Here is a 13,652-nt window from a genome sequence, read left to right as displayed (position 1 = left end):
TTCTAACTCTACCGTTTGAGGTAAGTCAGCTTGTGCATGTCCCGAATTGCACATCTCTTCCCTCTCTTATTCCCACTCTTACATTTAACAGTGATCACTTTTCAGTGAAGTTTCAACACTTGAGAATAACTGTGTATTGATTACAGTATTCAACCAAAAGTATTAAGTAGAACAAACAAAAAAAAATAATATGTTCTTACTAAGTTGTTCATTAACAGCCAGGGCAAGGGCTGATCAAGTCACCGTTTCTCATAAAAACAGTGGTTGGATGCCACGAAGTAGGTGGCAATGCCTTAACTGTATGTGTGTTGTAAGGCCCGAGGGCCTCTTCCATCCTTGTCAAGGGGAGTGCTAACCTTCTCTCCTTTCATACAACACTATTTTTCTTATTCTCAATTTACTAATAGGATTGCTGAAAATAATGATAGCAACACATTAGGTTCTATATGATTTAAGCTATATATATGCAACACATACACAAACATGTCATACATAATATTAATATATATTCATATTTACATATTGCATGTGTATATATTTTTCTGTCACTGCAAGGAAAATATGCCTGAGGGTCGAAGAAATGGGAGGATATGGGGAACATTTTGTTATTATGGGACACTCACAGCATCTAGGAAGCAGAATATTTGAAAATGGACTGAGATTAACTGTAAATGCATGTTGCAAACTCCATGGCAACTACTAAACAAACAACATTTAAAATGTTACAAAATGGAGCAGGCATATAGTCCAGTGGTTGAGACACGAGCATCCTGAATACCTGAGTTTAATCCTGGCCCACAGCTCCTGATCTGATCTCTCTATTGCTGGTTCGTCCATCTGCTGGTGAGGATGAGGCCGAGGCCGAGGCCAAGGCTGGGCTGCAGAGTCTGAAGGAAAGTATGTCTAATGAGGTGGAACAGGCGTAAAGTGAGGGCAATAGGGAGTCCAAGGAGAAGGAGGCCAAGATCGAAGCCTCCAAGGTGGTTGAGTCTGATGTACTGCCCAGCAGGGAAGGTGAGGCCATGGTGAAGAGTTGGCAGGTGAGGCACAGGTGGAGGACTCAAAGGAGGGTAAGGCTGCAGTGGAGAAACAGGACAAGAAGACTGGTGTGGAGGACTAAGAGGGACGTGAGGCTATTACTGAGGTCCAAAGGAAAGGCTTGGGTTGAGAACCAGATGAAGGCTAGGCTTAGGTGGATGACTATAGAGAGGGTAGAAACTGGACGGAAGACCAGAGAGAAAGCGATCCTTAGGTGGGGGATCACCAGAAGGGTTATCCCAGGGATGAGCCACAAAAGGAAGGTGAGGACAGTGTCAAGGAATAGAAAGAATGTGAGGCTGGCCTAGAGAACGAGGAGGGTGGGGGTGGCATTGACAATGAGAAGGAGGGAGAGGCTGGCACTGAAGATGAGAAGGAAGCTGGAAGTCACAGCGGCGTATAAGCAGCGCACAGCCAGGATGGAGGCCCACAAGGAAGATGAAGCTGGTGTAGAGTACCACAGAAAGGTGAAGTTATGGCAGATCTGGTGGACGAAACCCATGTGAAGGGCTAGAAGAGTGAGGCTATAGTGGACCAACAGAAGGAGAGTAACATTGGAGTGGCATGGAGGACCAGGGGGAAGGTGAGGCTGGCACTGTGGACCAGGGGAGGGTGAGGCTGGTTTTCAGGGCCAGGAGAGTGAGATCTGGCTGGAGGGTCAGAAGGAAAGTGATTCTGGTATGGTAGCCAGAAGGAAGCTGAACCCAGTGTGAATTACAAAGGGTGGGAGGCCAGGATGTAGGCCCCACAAAGAGGTCGAGGCTGGTGTAGAGTAACACAGACAGGTTGAGGATATGGTAGAAAACTGGAAGGATGAAACGGATGTGGAAGTCTAGAAGAAGGGTGAAGTTGTGGTGGGGAAACAAGGGAAATGCAACGGAGATGTAAGATGAGGATAAGGTGTGGTTGTTTTTGTGGACCAGAGGTAGAGTGAGGCTGGCCTTGACAAGCGGGTGAGGCTGGTGTGCAGGACCAACTGGGGTGATGAGGCTGGTATGGAGGCGGGGAGGAAAGTGAGTCCAATGTGGTGGGCCACAAGGAATGGGAGGATATACAGAGAGGACGGAGTGGGAGGCAAGTATGTAGGCCCTCAAGTAGGTTGAAGCTAACATAGAGTAGGAGGGATGGTGGTGCAATGGTGGAAACTGGGTGGATGAGGGTCTCGTAGATGACTGGAAGTGTAAGGCTGCAATGGATAAAACAGAAGAAGAATGAAGGCATACGCAGATTACAACATTTTTAATGACAGATTAGAGTACGTGATGCAGTTGGGAACCAAACCCTGGTTTGAAATCCAAATTCCATACATGACCAAGCACCACTTTCGATTCAGTTTCCTGCTAATGCACACACACGGAGGCAGTAGATGTTGACTCAATCATCTGGTTCCCTTCCTCCAACGTGGGAGGCTTGGACTGAGTTCCCGGCTCCTAGCTTTGGCCTGGCTCAGCCCCAGCAGTTGCAGGCAGTCGAGCAGTGAAGCAGCAGAGGAAAGGAACTCTGTTCGGATTGCTTTACCGAGCAGGTCTGACCGAAGTGACTTTCCCAAAAGATCTCCAATGTTTTAGAAATGCGCCTGATAGGAGCTGGCACTACAGCATGGTGGGTTAAGCCGCAGCCCACAATGCCAGCATCTCATGTGAGCACAGGTGCGAGTCCCAGTGCTCCACTTCATTCCATCTCCCTGCTAATCTGCCTGTGAAAGCAGCTGATGAAGGCCCAAGTGCTTGGGTCCATGCACCACTTTGGGAGACCCGGATGCAGTTCCAGGCTTCTGCCTTTGGCCTGGCCTAACGCTTTCCATTGTGGACATTTGGGGAGTGAAATAGCAGATGGAAGATCTCCCTGTCAACTCTGCCTTTCAACTAAACAAATCTTTAATGAGACGGACCTACAAGACCTTGTTCCCTGGGACGAAAAGTGTTACGATAGGCCAGTTTCAGTATTTCCCAATACCGATCAGCAAGTAAGTGGTATGTATGTTGAAGTATTTTGTTCTATTTAATCACCTCCTTTCCGAGAATTTCATTAACAAAGACTTATGTTATATCCTTCTAATAATACAAATAAAGAGAAGTTTTGTGCCAGCAGCAACTTAGATGTTGCCAAATCAGTACTTACAAATCCTTGAGCCTCTAGCATTCACTTATGTGAAGTTGACTGCTATTGGCTTTAATTTCTTTGACTGCTTCTAGTTTGTGTGGAGTACAATTTTACTTTGAAGCAGAACAGACGATAATTATGTAAAACATAAAGTTATAAAGACTGTCCAGCAGTTGAATAGTTAATTTACAAGAGTGGAAAGGCAGTGAAACACAGTAAACGACTGAAAACCAAAGCAGCTTTTACAAAAACATCTAACGTATGTTGTCAAGTTTGAATCCTCGCATGCTATCTATTCCTACAAACACATTAACTATTCGGTTTTTAAAAAGAAAGCATGAAACATCTGATACACACAGAGTCGATTCTTTATCTCAACTTCCAAACAAATTCGCAGCTTTCCCACATCTGTGTTACTTCCATGGGCCTTTTACGCACGACTGGGATTGTTGTCACTTCCCAGAGTTCATGACTGACATGAATAAGAAGCCCCATGACATGAAATTTGGGAAGTCAGAAGCTGTCCTTTGCAGTTAACTGTTTCCATAATGAAAGCAAGGTTTGGTTGCCCCACTGAAGGATCTTAAAGAGACCATCACTCTTTTCAGGCTCCTGATTCCATGCACGTCTCCATGAATGGACAATGACAATATAATACTTGGAATGACTCCAGCATCACGAATTGTCTCGAAATTTGAGTTACTAGGTTTTATAAAATACTGATTCTAAATGCTGCGTATTCTCACGAGTACTTTTCCCATCAGCAACACTGAAATGACTGTGAACGTTACTTTCAAAGCCTACACTAAGACCCTGCAGTCACATTTTTCGACCACTTCCTGTGGTGAGTTCCCACATGTGAATCTCTAGAGACAACTGTATCTGAGTACTCTGGTTGTGTTCTATCAAAAGACTGTAATGCTCTTCATTCCACATTGGAAATACTATTCACAAGGCACCCATGGTGACCTGTGTGTACACAATTATCATTTAGATTCCTACCACTCCTCATGAATCTGGCCACAACAATGACTCTGGTCTGCTCATCCTCCTTGATGGTAACTCTCTTTAAAGGCAAAAAAATGTGGGTCAACACGGATACTGGGTGGAACGTATGGGGAGATGGGAGTAAGAACATTCACTGAGAAAAATGGAAAACAACTACAACATTTAAAAGAATGAAGCAAGAGGAATAGAAATCACATCCTTGGTCTGAAAAATATTCACAATCAGGCGCAGAAAAGTCGGTCTACATCTCCTATAATATTCCCAGCACCCCTTAAACATTTTGGAAGTCTACCTTCTTCAAAACTGGACAACAACAACATCTATCTCCTTGCCACTGTTAAGAATGACTTGTACTTGAATGCTCTTATGAGTTTTTAAAACCTTTCATGGTCCCCTCATAAAATGCCAAGAAGAAGGTGGAATACTGATGGTTATGTGAACAGACAATCTACAAGGTAGTACTAGAAAATGAAAACAGTCCTTTGATTCTTATTTCGGTGAGCCTCTTCTGACACTCCATCATTACAGAAGAATGCAGAGATAACAAGAAAAAAGAAAAAAAATAACGCTCAACAATCAGAATGCCTTGCTGGCCAAGATCAAGGGAAATGAAGAGAAGGCAGATCTATTACTACCTGAAATAACCTTAGGACAAACAGAACTGATGCTTCAGCATAAGATTAGGAAATGGTCCCAAAAGCAATCTCCAAATTCTTCACTTTCACTTATCCAGAAGCCAACCAATGGACCCTGGCTTCATAAGAACAACAGGTACAGGTTCTAACTTTGAAAGCCTTTACGTGGTTTGGCTTCCAAGAAACCGGCATTGATTCAGAAAACCCATTCAACGTTGCATCAGATGGCTAACAGGATGAATCTGGAGTGGTAGCAGAAGTCATTGCAAAGACGCAGAATTCTCTTCAGGCTCACTGAGGAGTACACTTCTAGCGTTAAAGAACAGAGATCTAAACATCAGGAAGGACTGATTTCTATCGAATAGTAAACTTCAAGCTAGTCAGTAATGGGTTGATTTTGCAGCAGTTTTACACCATAATGCATGCACCCAAGGCCAAAGACAAGAAGGATCATCTCCTTACATTCCTAAGGCTTACGACCAACCAATTGCTGTTCATTCCGCTTTTAAAGAGCCAACTAATGGCCAAAATGACTAGAAGTACAATATTCTAAATACAATTAATTAGTTTGATTATATCAGTTTTCATGTTCCTTTTACAGTCTCAATGTCCCACCAAAACATGCCTAATGGCAGAAGAATCTAACGATGCAATTTGAATGGGCTTATTCATTATTATGGGTGAGAAATTGAACCTTAAATGGCCAAGATGTGTCGAGGATAACTGGTGAAAGCAGGGCCTGCCCAAGGCGATCTAACCAGACACACCGTTCTTACTCTTATTACCGTTGAACACTATCTGCTCCATATTTTCCATGGCATTCTGTTCAGAAAGTCACTTTGTCTATAACATCACGAGTTTATTATCCTGTGAGTAGGTGAGTTCTTTCCTTCCTGGAACATGCATAAATGATCTTAAGGCTTTTAAGGCAGCAAGACAGCTGCCACCTGGGCCTCTCCTAACACTGGCTCTATGGGGATCCAGCTATGGTGTAAGAAATCACTCCTACTGCCCATGTTGTGAGGAAGCAGAAGTGAGCCAAGTGGAGACACCACCTGGAGGAAGAAATGGTTACTTTCTGCCAGCTTTCAACAGCCTCATGATGAAGGAACCATCAGCCCAGCCACCACCAGACTATACACACAAGAACTCCAAGTAAGAACCACCCAGCCATCCCTCAAATACTGGGAAATTAATAAGTACCATTTAAACCACAACGTTTGGGATGACTTGTTACATGGGATTAGAAAATTGGAACAAATTTCTTTCTGCACCTAGGACTGCACTGTTTTTCAATATAGAACCATCTAACTAACTGTGTTTAATGCTAGGCTTGGTGCTAATTCTGTGATTCAATAAAGCTGACAGATGTTTATGAGCACACACTACGTGCTAGGCACTTCTAACACCCTGTTGAGCAAAACAAAATGTTCTGCCTTCTCAGAGAGCTTATGTTCCAACAAAGATTAAAACAATTAGAAATACAAGAGCACTTCCTGAAGTTTGTGGAAAATGACATTTACATATTTACTTTGGTGAAATTTTTTTCACATTTTGAAATATATCACATGCTTGTGGCTTCGTTCCTGAGCAATTCACCTTTTTGATAACCAGTTTTGGAATATGACTTGAGCTTAAATTAAGTCTTTTTCTTAACTTGATTCTCTTGGGAGTTGATGTACTGCTGTTGGTGATGACATTTTGATTCAAACTTACATCTTGACTCTCCTGGTTGTTCCCAATCAGGTCATCACTTGGGGCCACTTACAGGTGCAATTTATTTATTTATTTTTTTAAACTTTTATTTAACAAATATAAATTTCCAAAGTACAGCTTTTGGATTACATTGGTCCCCGCCCCCATAACTTCCCTCCCAACCGCAACCCTGCCATCTCCCGCTCCCTCTCCCATTCCATTCACATCAAGATTCATTTTCAATACTCTTTATATACAGAAGATCAATTTAGTATATATTAAGTATAGAGTTCAACAGTTTGCAAATCCATGCATGTGAACTTCAGAAAGCTCATGGAAATCCCCTCATGAAAAACCCTTGCCAACAGACAACATGGAAGGGTCACTCCGTAACACATGGGCATACCTGCTGCCTGCTAATTCTACTTTCTTGGAGGATATAAATTATGGACCTGAGAAACAATCTTCTGATCCCTTGGCTCAATCTTCCTTTTGAACCTTGCATTCTTGAGGTCTATTTCCATATTGCTTTCCAAACACCAATTTATCAGCATTCGCTGAGACATTACTAGTGCAAATGTTGTGTGAAAAGGAGATTAACGATCAGTAATACAAAGTAGATTCTGTCTGATACTGGATACATCTGAGTGGATCTGGTGGTGTGGTTCAGAGGGTTAAGCTGCATTTGGGACACCAGCTTCCCATATGGGACTTAAGGTTTTGAATCCTGGCTCTTTGGCTTCTGATTCAGCTCCCTGCTAATGCACCTGGGAGGGCAGAAGACAACCCCAGTGCTTGGACTCCTGCCATCCATGTGGGAGATCTGGATTGGGTTCTTGGCTCCTAGCTTTGGCCTGGTCATTGTGGTCATCCAGCGAGTGAATCAGTGGATAAAAACCTTGCTCTATTATTCATGCACACACACACACACACACACACACACACAAACACACAATTCAAGAAACCATTCCCGGGCCCACGCTGTGGCAAAACTGGTAAAGCCACCGGCTGCAGTGCTGGCAATCCACATGGGTGCTGGTTTGAGTCCGGGCTGCCCCACTGCCAGTCAAGCTCTATGCTATGACCTGGGAAAGCAGCAGAAGATGGCCAAAATCCTTGGGCCCCTGCATCCACACGGGAGACCAGAAGAAACCCTGGATCCTGGCTTTGGGCCGGCACAGCTCTGGCCACTGCAGCCCTTTGGGGAATGAACCAGCGTTCTCACTCTCTCTGCCTCTCTGTAACCCTCCCTTTCAAATAAATAAATCTTTAACAACAACAAAGAAGCCATTCTTCAGGCATGTCCCCACATATAGCCTCAGTCAATGAATGACAAAAACAGTTACAAACACTTATGCAAACACAAAGACACGACTCATAAAGCTTTGTAAGCGAGAAATGAAACCAAGTACATTAGAAAGTTTATTATACTTGTAAGAAAAATGCAGATCAAGTAAAAGTCAGTACAAAAGCTTTATATACATATTTATTATATAGAGACTTTGACCAATGGGCAGAGATCTCTGTGCCATCTAAAGATGTGACTGTCTTTCAAAACCTTTCAGTTTTCAAAATTAAATTTAATTTATCAGAGATAAAAAGAAAATGGTAATTGCAAAAAGCCATAAAATTAGAGTTAACGAAAAGTAGACCTGGGCTAAATAGGAGACAAATTAAAACCTAAATGACATTCAGGCTTGGTTAAAAAAATGACAACTCTGCATGAGAATCTATGCACCGTGAACAAAATAGCAAAGCTTAAAATTTTACATGCTGGCATATATAAAACTAGTCCAGATCCAATTAAATGGGACATTTGGAGGGCTAAAATATTAACTTCAGTCATATACACTCTATTTAAAAACCATGTGAAACCTAAATCAATAACCCTAGAGCTTTAAAAAGGGAAATTGCGTGAATGAACACTCGGTAGCCTTTGTCACTTCAGTGTCTCATGATAACAGATTCAGGTACTTGTGTATTCAGCCTTAAACACAAATGCTTTTGATTATCCAAGGACCAAGAGACAGCAGGAACAGAAACCAGCACAAAACCTAAAGAGAAGGCAGAAGGTCACAGAGAGCCCTACTCCTTTCAACTTACCTCACTCTACATTCCTACTTCCCTAGCCATCCCAAACCAGAATGCATCTCTTCACAATCAACAGGTAGATACTTCCATGAACCCGGAAACTGTCTGCAAACCTGCTCCTCACTTGGGCTAGCACTGAGGCACAGCAGATGAACCGCCGCCCGTGAGGCCAGCATCCCATACGGGCACTGGTTCGAGTCCCAGCTGTTCCACTGCTGATCTAGCCTCCAGCTAATGCGCCCAGCAAGGCAGCAGATGTCTCAATAGTCGAGCTCTCCCACCAACACGGAAGACCTCAATGGAATTCCAGGCTCAAAGTTTTTGCTCTGGTGAGCCCTGGCATTGGCAATCATTTAGGGAGCAAATCAGTGGATGGAAGAACCCCCAGGCCCCCGACACTCTGTCACTATCTGTACTGTGCCTTTATGTCTTTTAAATAAATAAAAGCAAAAAACCATTTTTCAAAAGTCAACCATTAAGTGCAAAAATTTTTTTCATCACTTTGCATCCTATCCAAAACACCCCAGAGAAACATATGTTTACTAGTATTAGTCTGCTTTTTGACTATCAGCACCGTCTCCCGCCCCCCCCCCCACACACACACCAAGCAGACTGCAGAACAGGCCAGAACCTTGCAGAAGCTGCCAAGCGTCAGGTTGTTTCTGACATATTGTCATACAAACTTTGAAGTAAAGACTAAACAGAACAGTGCCTCCTCACACTGGGCACCAAATGCAGGGGAAAGGGTGCAGATCGACAGCAGTCACAATACAAACTCACAGCCAGATCAAACTTAGTCAAAGAAAAGAAACTCCCAGAGTTGGACCAACTGCCAGCGAGCACACAGACTGAACACATGGCAGACGGCCCAGACCCCAGAAGAAAGGGCCTTTTTCAATCTTAGGTGGGCTAACGGTGGGCGTGGGTGGCAAAGGTGGAGATGAGCATCTCTATACAGGTTCTTCAAGTTTGGCCTCCTGGCTTCCAAACCGGGGGAGAATGCAGGCGGTGGGGGCGGGGTGGGGAGAGCAACAGGATGTGAGATGAAACTGGTCTCTTGAAAGAAGGCATGAGTAACCAAACTTTTTTAAAAATGGCTGAGACATCTGTCCTTGTTCCATCAATCCTGATTTTGAGTATAGATAAGGAAGTGGGGCGCTGGTTTCTTTCTGGCTACTTCCTGCTGATACCGGGTGTAGACGTGGGGCAGGGTATCTATACGCTGGATCGGACTGATTGGAGAAGGAGAGAGCAAGCAGCCTTGTATTGCTCCTGCAGGACGGCTCGAGATACAGCAGTCACAGCCTCCTGTAAGGGCTTTTGAAACATGTACATGTTCTACATGGTAGGAATAGCAGCTAATGATTACGAGGATATAAAGACAGATCAGAAACGTTACCCATGGTGGGAACGATGCTGAAACAAGGACAATGAGGGGATACAGAAAAGCAAGAGTCCTGTCCAGTTAATGCGAAGACAGGTTTATGCCTGACCGCTCCATTTGTGTAGGGTGTCTAACAGGCAGATTAGAAACACAGGGTGTAAACCACAGGACACAGTCATTGTTACAGGATCTAAGAAAGGAGGGAGTTTTCCCACTGAGATGTAAACGGAAACTGACAGAAGGGGTTCAGTAATAAGCAGGTGTGCTTTAAGGCATGGGCAAGGAATCTGTGAGGTCCAGACCCGTTGGTCTCTTCACATGTAGCCCTGGATGAGACATAGCAAAGGAGGTATGAACCTCCTTGGGGAAGACACCCCGTTGACTTCCATTACCTTGCTGGCCGGGGAGCAGGGCTGGCCTGAATAGGAGGTTAGTATCGAATAGGTGGTATCTGCCTTGATTGGTGCTGACCCGAGGCTGTCCTCCTGATGGCGGTGGTTACTTTGGGAGCTGGGCAGAGGGAAATGCTTTTTAGCCTGGGGCCAACAGGGTCTGCGGTTCTGACCCAGGAGTCCTTCAACCCCGAGGGCAGTTCCCGTTTCCAGTGGCCTGGCTCTTGTCACAACCGACAGGGCTCTTCATGACAGCTACTTGCCCAATGCCCTGACCCCTCATTTCCTAAACAGGTGCCATTCAAGGGTGGACTGGCCTGGCTGGGTCTCCTTGATGGCAGATCACGGCGTAAAGCGGCCATTAATTGGCCTGCCACCTATCTTTACGTTGCTCCTGCTGCCTCAATCGCTCCTCTTTCTCCTGGTCTCTGTTAAAGTAGAACCCAGAAGCAGCCTTTAGGAATGGCAGCCAAGGGGGTGCTCAATCCCGTCGCTAATCTTTGGTGGCCTGAGCTAGAAATCTACGGTCACAGGCATGTTATGACAATATTCTTCCTGTGAGGTAAGATGATGCCAATGAGGAGAGCTATGTTCTTCTATGTAAGATGAAAACCTTGAGACCACCCTATCCAAACTGTCTAATATAAGGTCTGAAGATCAAACTGTACACCCTGATGGGGAGTCCTGCAGAATGGAATCAGTTCCCCATCTTGAAGAGACTAGAGAAGTGAGGGAACAAGTCAGGCTTTCCAGATCGCTTACAGTCAATAACTTAAAATCCAGTGAAAACTTGGCAAACATTTTTAGCTGTCAAATAGCTAATGAAAACATTTACCGAAAGGTCCAATGCCTTCAACCAATGTTAAGAGTATATATAGTTGGAAATACTTCTCAAATATCTAACACAAGTGTAACCCAATTGAAACAGGGAGCTGTTAATAAATTTTCCCATGTAGACATACAATATGTGCACACATATGACACAGTACAGGAGAGAATGACAAAATAGTTTGTTACTAGCAGAGAGACAAGGGAAGGGAAAAGACGGAAGACAACTAGGCATGGAGCATTCTTTGGAACAAAGTTGCTCAGGACTTACCCCTGCTCCTCAGTTTTTCTTTGATAGCTCTCCAAAATATATATTAGCGATGGCTGGAACAGAGGTTCTGTCTTTGGGCAGGAGAGAATTTAGATGTGAGAGGAGCAGTGTGAGATGCAGCTCCATTACATTAAGTTTTAGGATTTTCGGGTTCATAGGAGGAGGGAAGCGACGGGTAGAGAGGACTATTTTAATTAGGACAGAAATGGGGGGACCATAAAGAGAGCAGGGGCTTAGCTTGTGGGACAGAGGGCGGGGTGTGGGAGTGTGGGTGGTGGTGCTGAAGTCAGGCTTCACTGCATCTGAGCAGCAGGCAGAGTCCTTTCTTAAGCTCTTGTTGGGGGAGGTGCTGAGCACCACATGGACCCTGAGAAGGTGGGCACAAGTGAGAAAGGCTCCTAGTTGAAGTTTACAGTGCATTGTCTTTGGAGCTTGGCATGTCTCAGGTGCAGAGCTTTCCAGAGCCAATACGCATTCCGCTAGCCTTTACACTATCTTTCTACATCCAGGGGGAGGGACTGGCAGAGGAGACTGGAGACGAGAGGTCAGAAAGAGAGGAAAGAGGCAGTTTTGGCTGCCGGTGACAGGAGTGGGGAAGAGCCAGACAGGGGGAAGGGTAAGGAGAGGGTCATGGTCCAGAGGCTGCAGCATCCCTGAGAGAACAGTGGAAGGGAAAGTCGAGATTCTAGGGGAGATTCCAAGTGTTTCTCTGGTTTTTGGGCTTGGAATGAGAAAAGCTGACCTCAGGGGAGGCTTAATGAAGGGGAATCAGGTGGTCTGGCCAGACAGGAATCACCAGATGGACACATGGGAGGACCCTGGGGTGGGCAGGGAGGAAGGTCACACTCCTGGGCCTGGATCTGAGAGAGGATGATATGAGGGAGGGGCGGAGAGCTTACAGAGAGTTTGATCTCCCTCAGGAAGAGCAGGATAAAGAGAATTCCGGGGAGAAGAGGCTGGAAGGGTGCTAACTTTCCTTGTTGCCAGTGGAGAGGGAAAAGGAGGCACCAGAGAAAGAGGGGGAATGGAGTGCGTAAAGGGTTGTGTTCCTGAAAGGCCAGCTTGTCAGGTGTGGGAGAAAGGAGGGGTGGGCAGGCTGACGATTTAAGGGGTGGCTCCAGGCCTTCTTCCTCCGTGAGAAATCAAGAGTGAGGAAAGCTGACCCCAATGGAGGAAAAGGGCTTGGAATAGGGGCTTCTGGCCATTTGCCTTTTCTCTGTGTGAAGTTATTAAAATCTTGGAGAATTTTGAGACAAAAAAAAACACCGAATTCATGCTGAGGTGGAATAATCGCTTTGGCTTTGTCTTCCCCCTTCAGGCTCAGCTTGTGCAAGTCTTTGCAGAGGCAGGCCAGAGGGGAGTTGAAATTTGGAACCCATGGATTAAGCAAACTACAGTGTGAGGGAAGAGGTTCTTCTAGCAGGGCTTCCCTGGGAAAGAAGCACCTCAACCAAGAACCTAAGTTCTGAGTCCTCCAAGAGGAGACAGCGATAGAAACCAACTAAACACCCAGGCCCTCCGAGGGGGGATGAACTGGTCACGAGCATCGCCCCAGCATGCCTGAGGTGAGACTGACCTCTCTTACCAATCTGATGGGCTGAGAACTAGGTCCGATGTGGGCATGTAGCGATGAGATCAGGCAAAGGCTCTGGCTGTGAATTCGCTCCAAATGAGAAGTGCAAGCGGGAGTGAGAAAATGTTCTGGAGAGGCATCTCTCAGGGCCTTCCAGGTCAGAAGGGAAAAAGGAGATTGTAGGAAAGAGAAGGTTAGGGGCGGGTGGAGACACTAAAAAGGGGAAGGATTTGTCCAGATGAAGGGTTGGGGGGTGGGTCACAGCTCTCACCCAGAGAATACGAGATTGGCAGATTGGGGCAAGATGCTGGCCCCTCCCTCTATTTCTCACACGGGGCACCAAATATAAGCAAAATGGTGCAGATCAGAGAAAAGACAGAATATGAACTCACAGCCAAAGCTTATCCAAAGAAAAGAAATCCGCAGAGATGGGTGACCAACTGCCATCATGCACGCACGCACGCACACACACGTGCGCACGTGTACACACACACACACACACACACAATACACAGCAGAGTGCCCAGACCCCAATAGGCTGGACCTTTTTATATCTTAGGCGCACTAGGGGTGGAGGGAGCAGTAAATAGAGGTAACCTTCTCCATACAAGTTTTTCAAGTTTTGGCCCCCTGG

General features: G+C 45.3%; 1 non-coding gene across 1 annotated transcript; it reads right to left on the bottom strand.

Annotated features, from left to right (window-relative positions):
* Positions 1-252: 252 nt before the first annotated feature.
* Positions 253-378, bottom strand: LOC138845517 (U6atac minor spliceosomal RNA). Its single transcript, XR_011382803.1, has one exon. It is a non-coding gene; the product is annotated as a U6atac minor spliceosomal RNA (small nuclear RNA).
* Between the last annotated feature and the right edge of the window lie 13,274 nt (positions 379-13,652).

Source organism: Oryctolagus cuniculus, chromosome 15 (assembly GCF_964237555.1).
Source record: "Oryctolagus cuniculus chromosome 15, mOryCun1.1, whole genome shotgun sequence".
In the NCBI taxonomy this organism is placed as follows: Eukaryota; Metazoa; Chordata; class Mammalia; order Lagomorpha; family Leporidae; genus Oryctolagus; species Oryctolagus cuniculus.
This window is presented reverse-complemented; position numbering and strand designations above follow the sequence as displayed.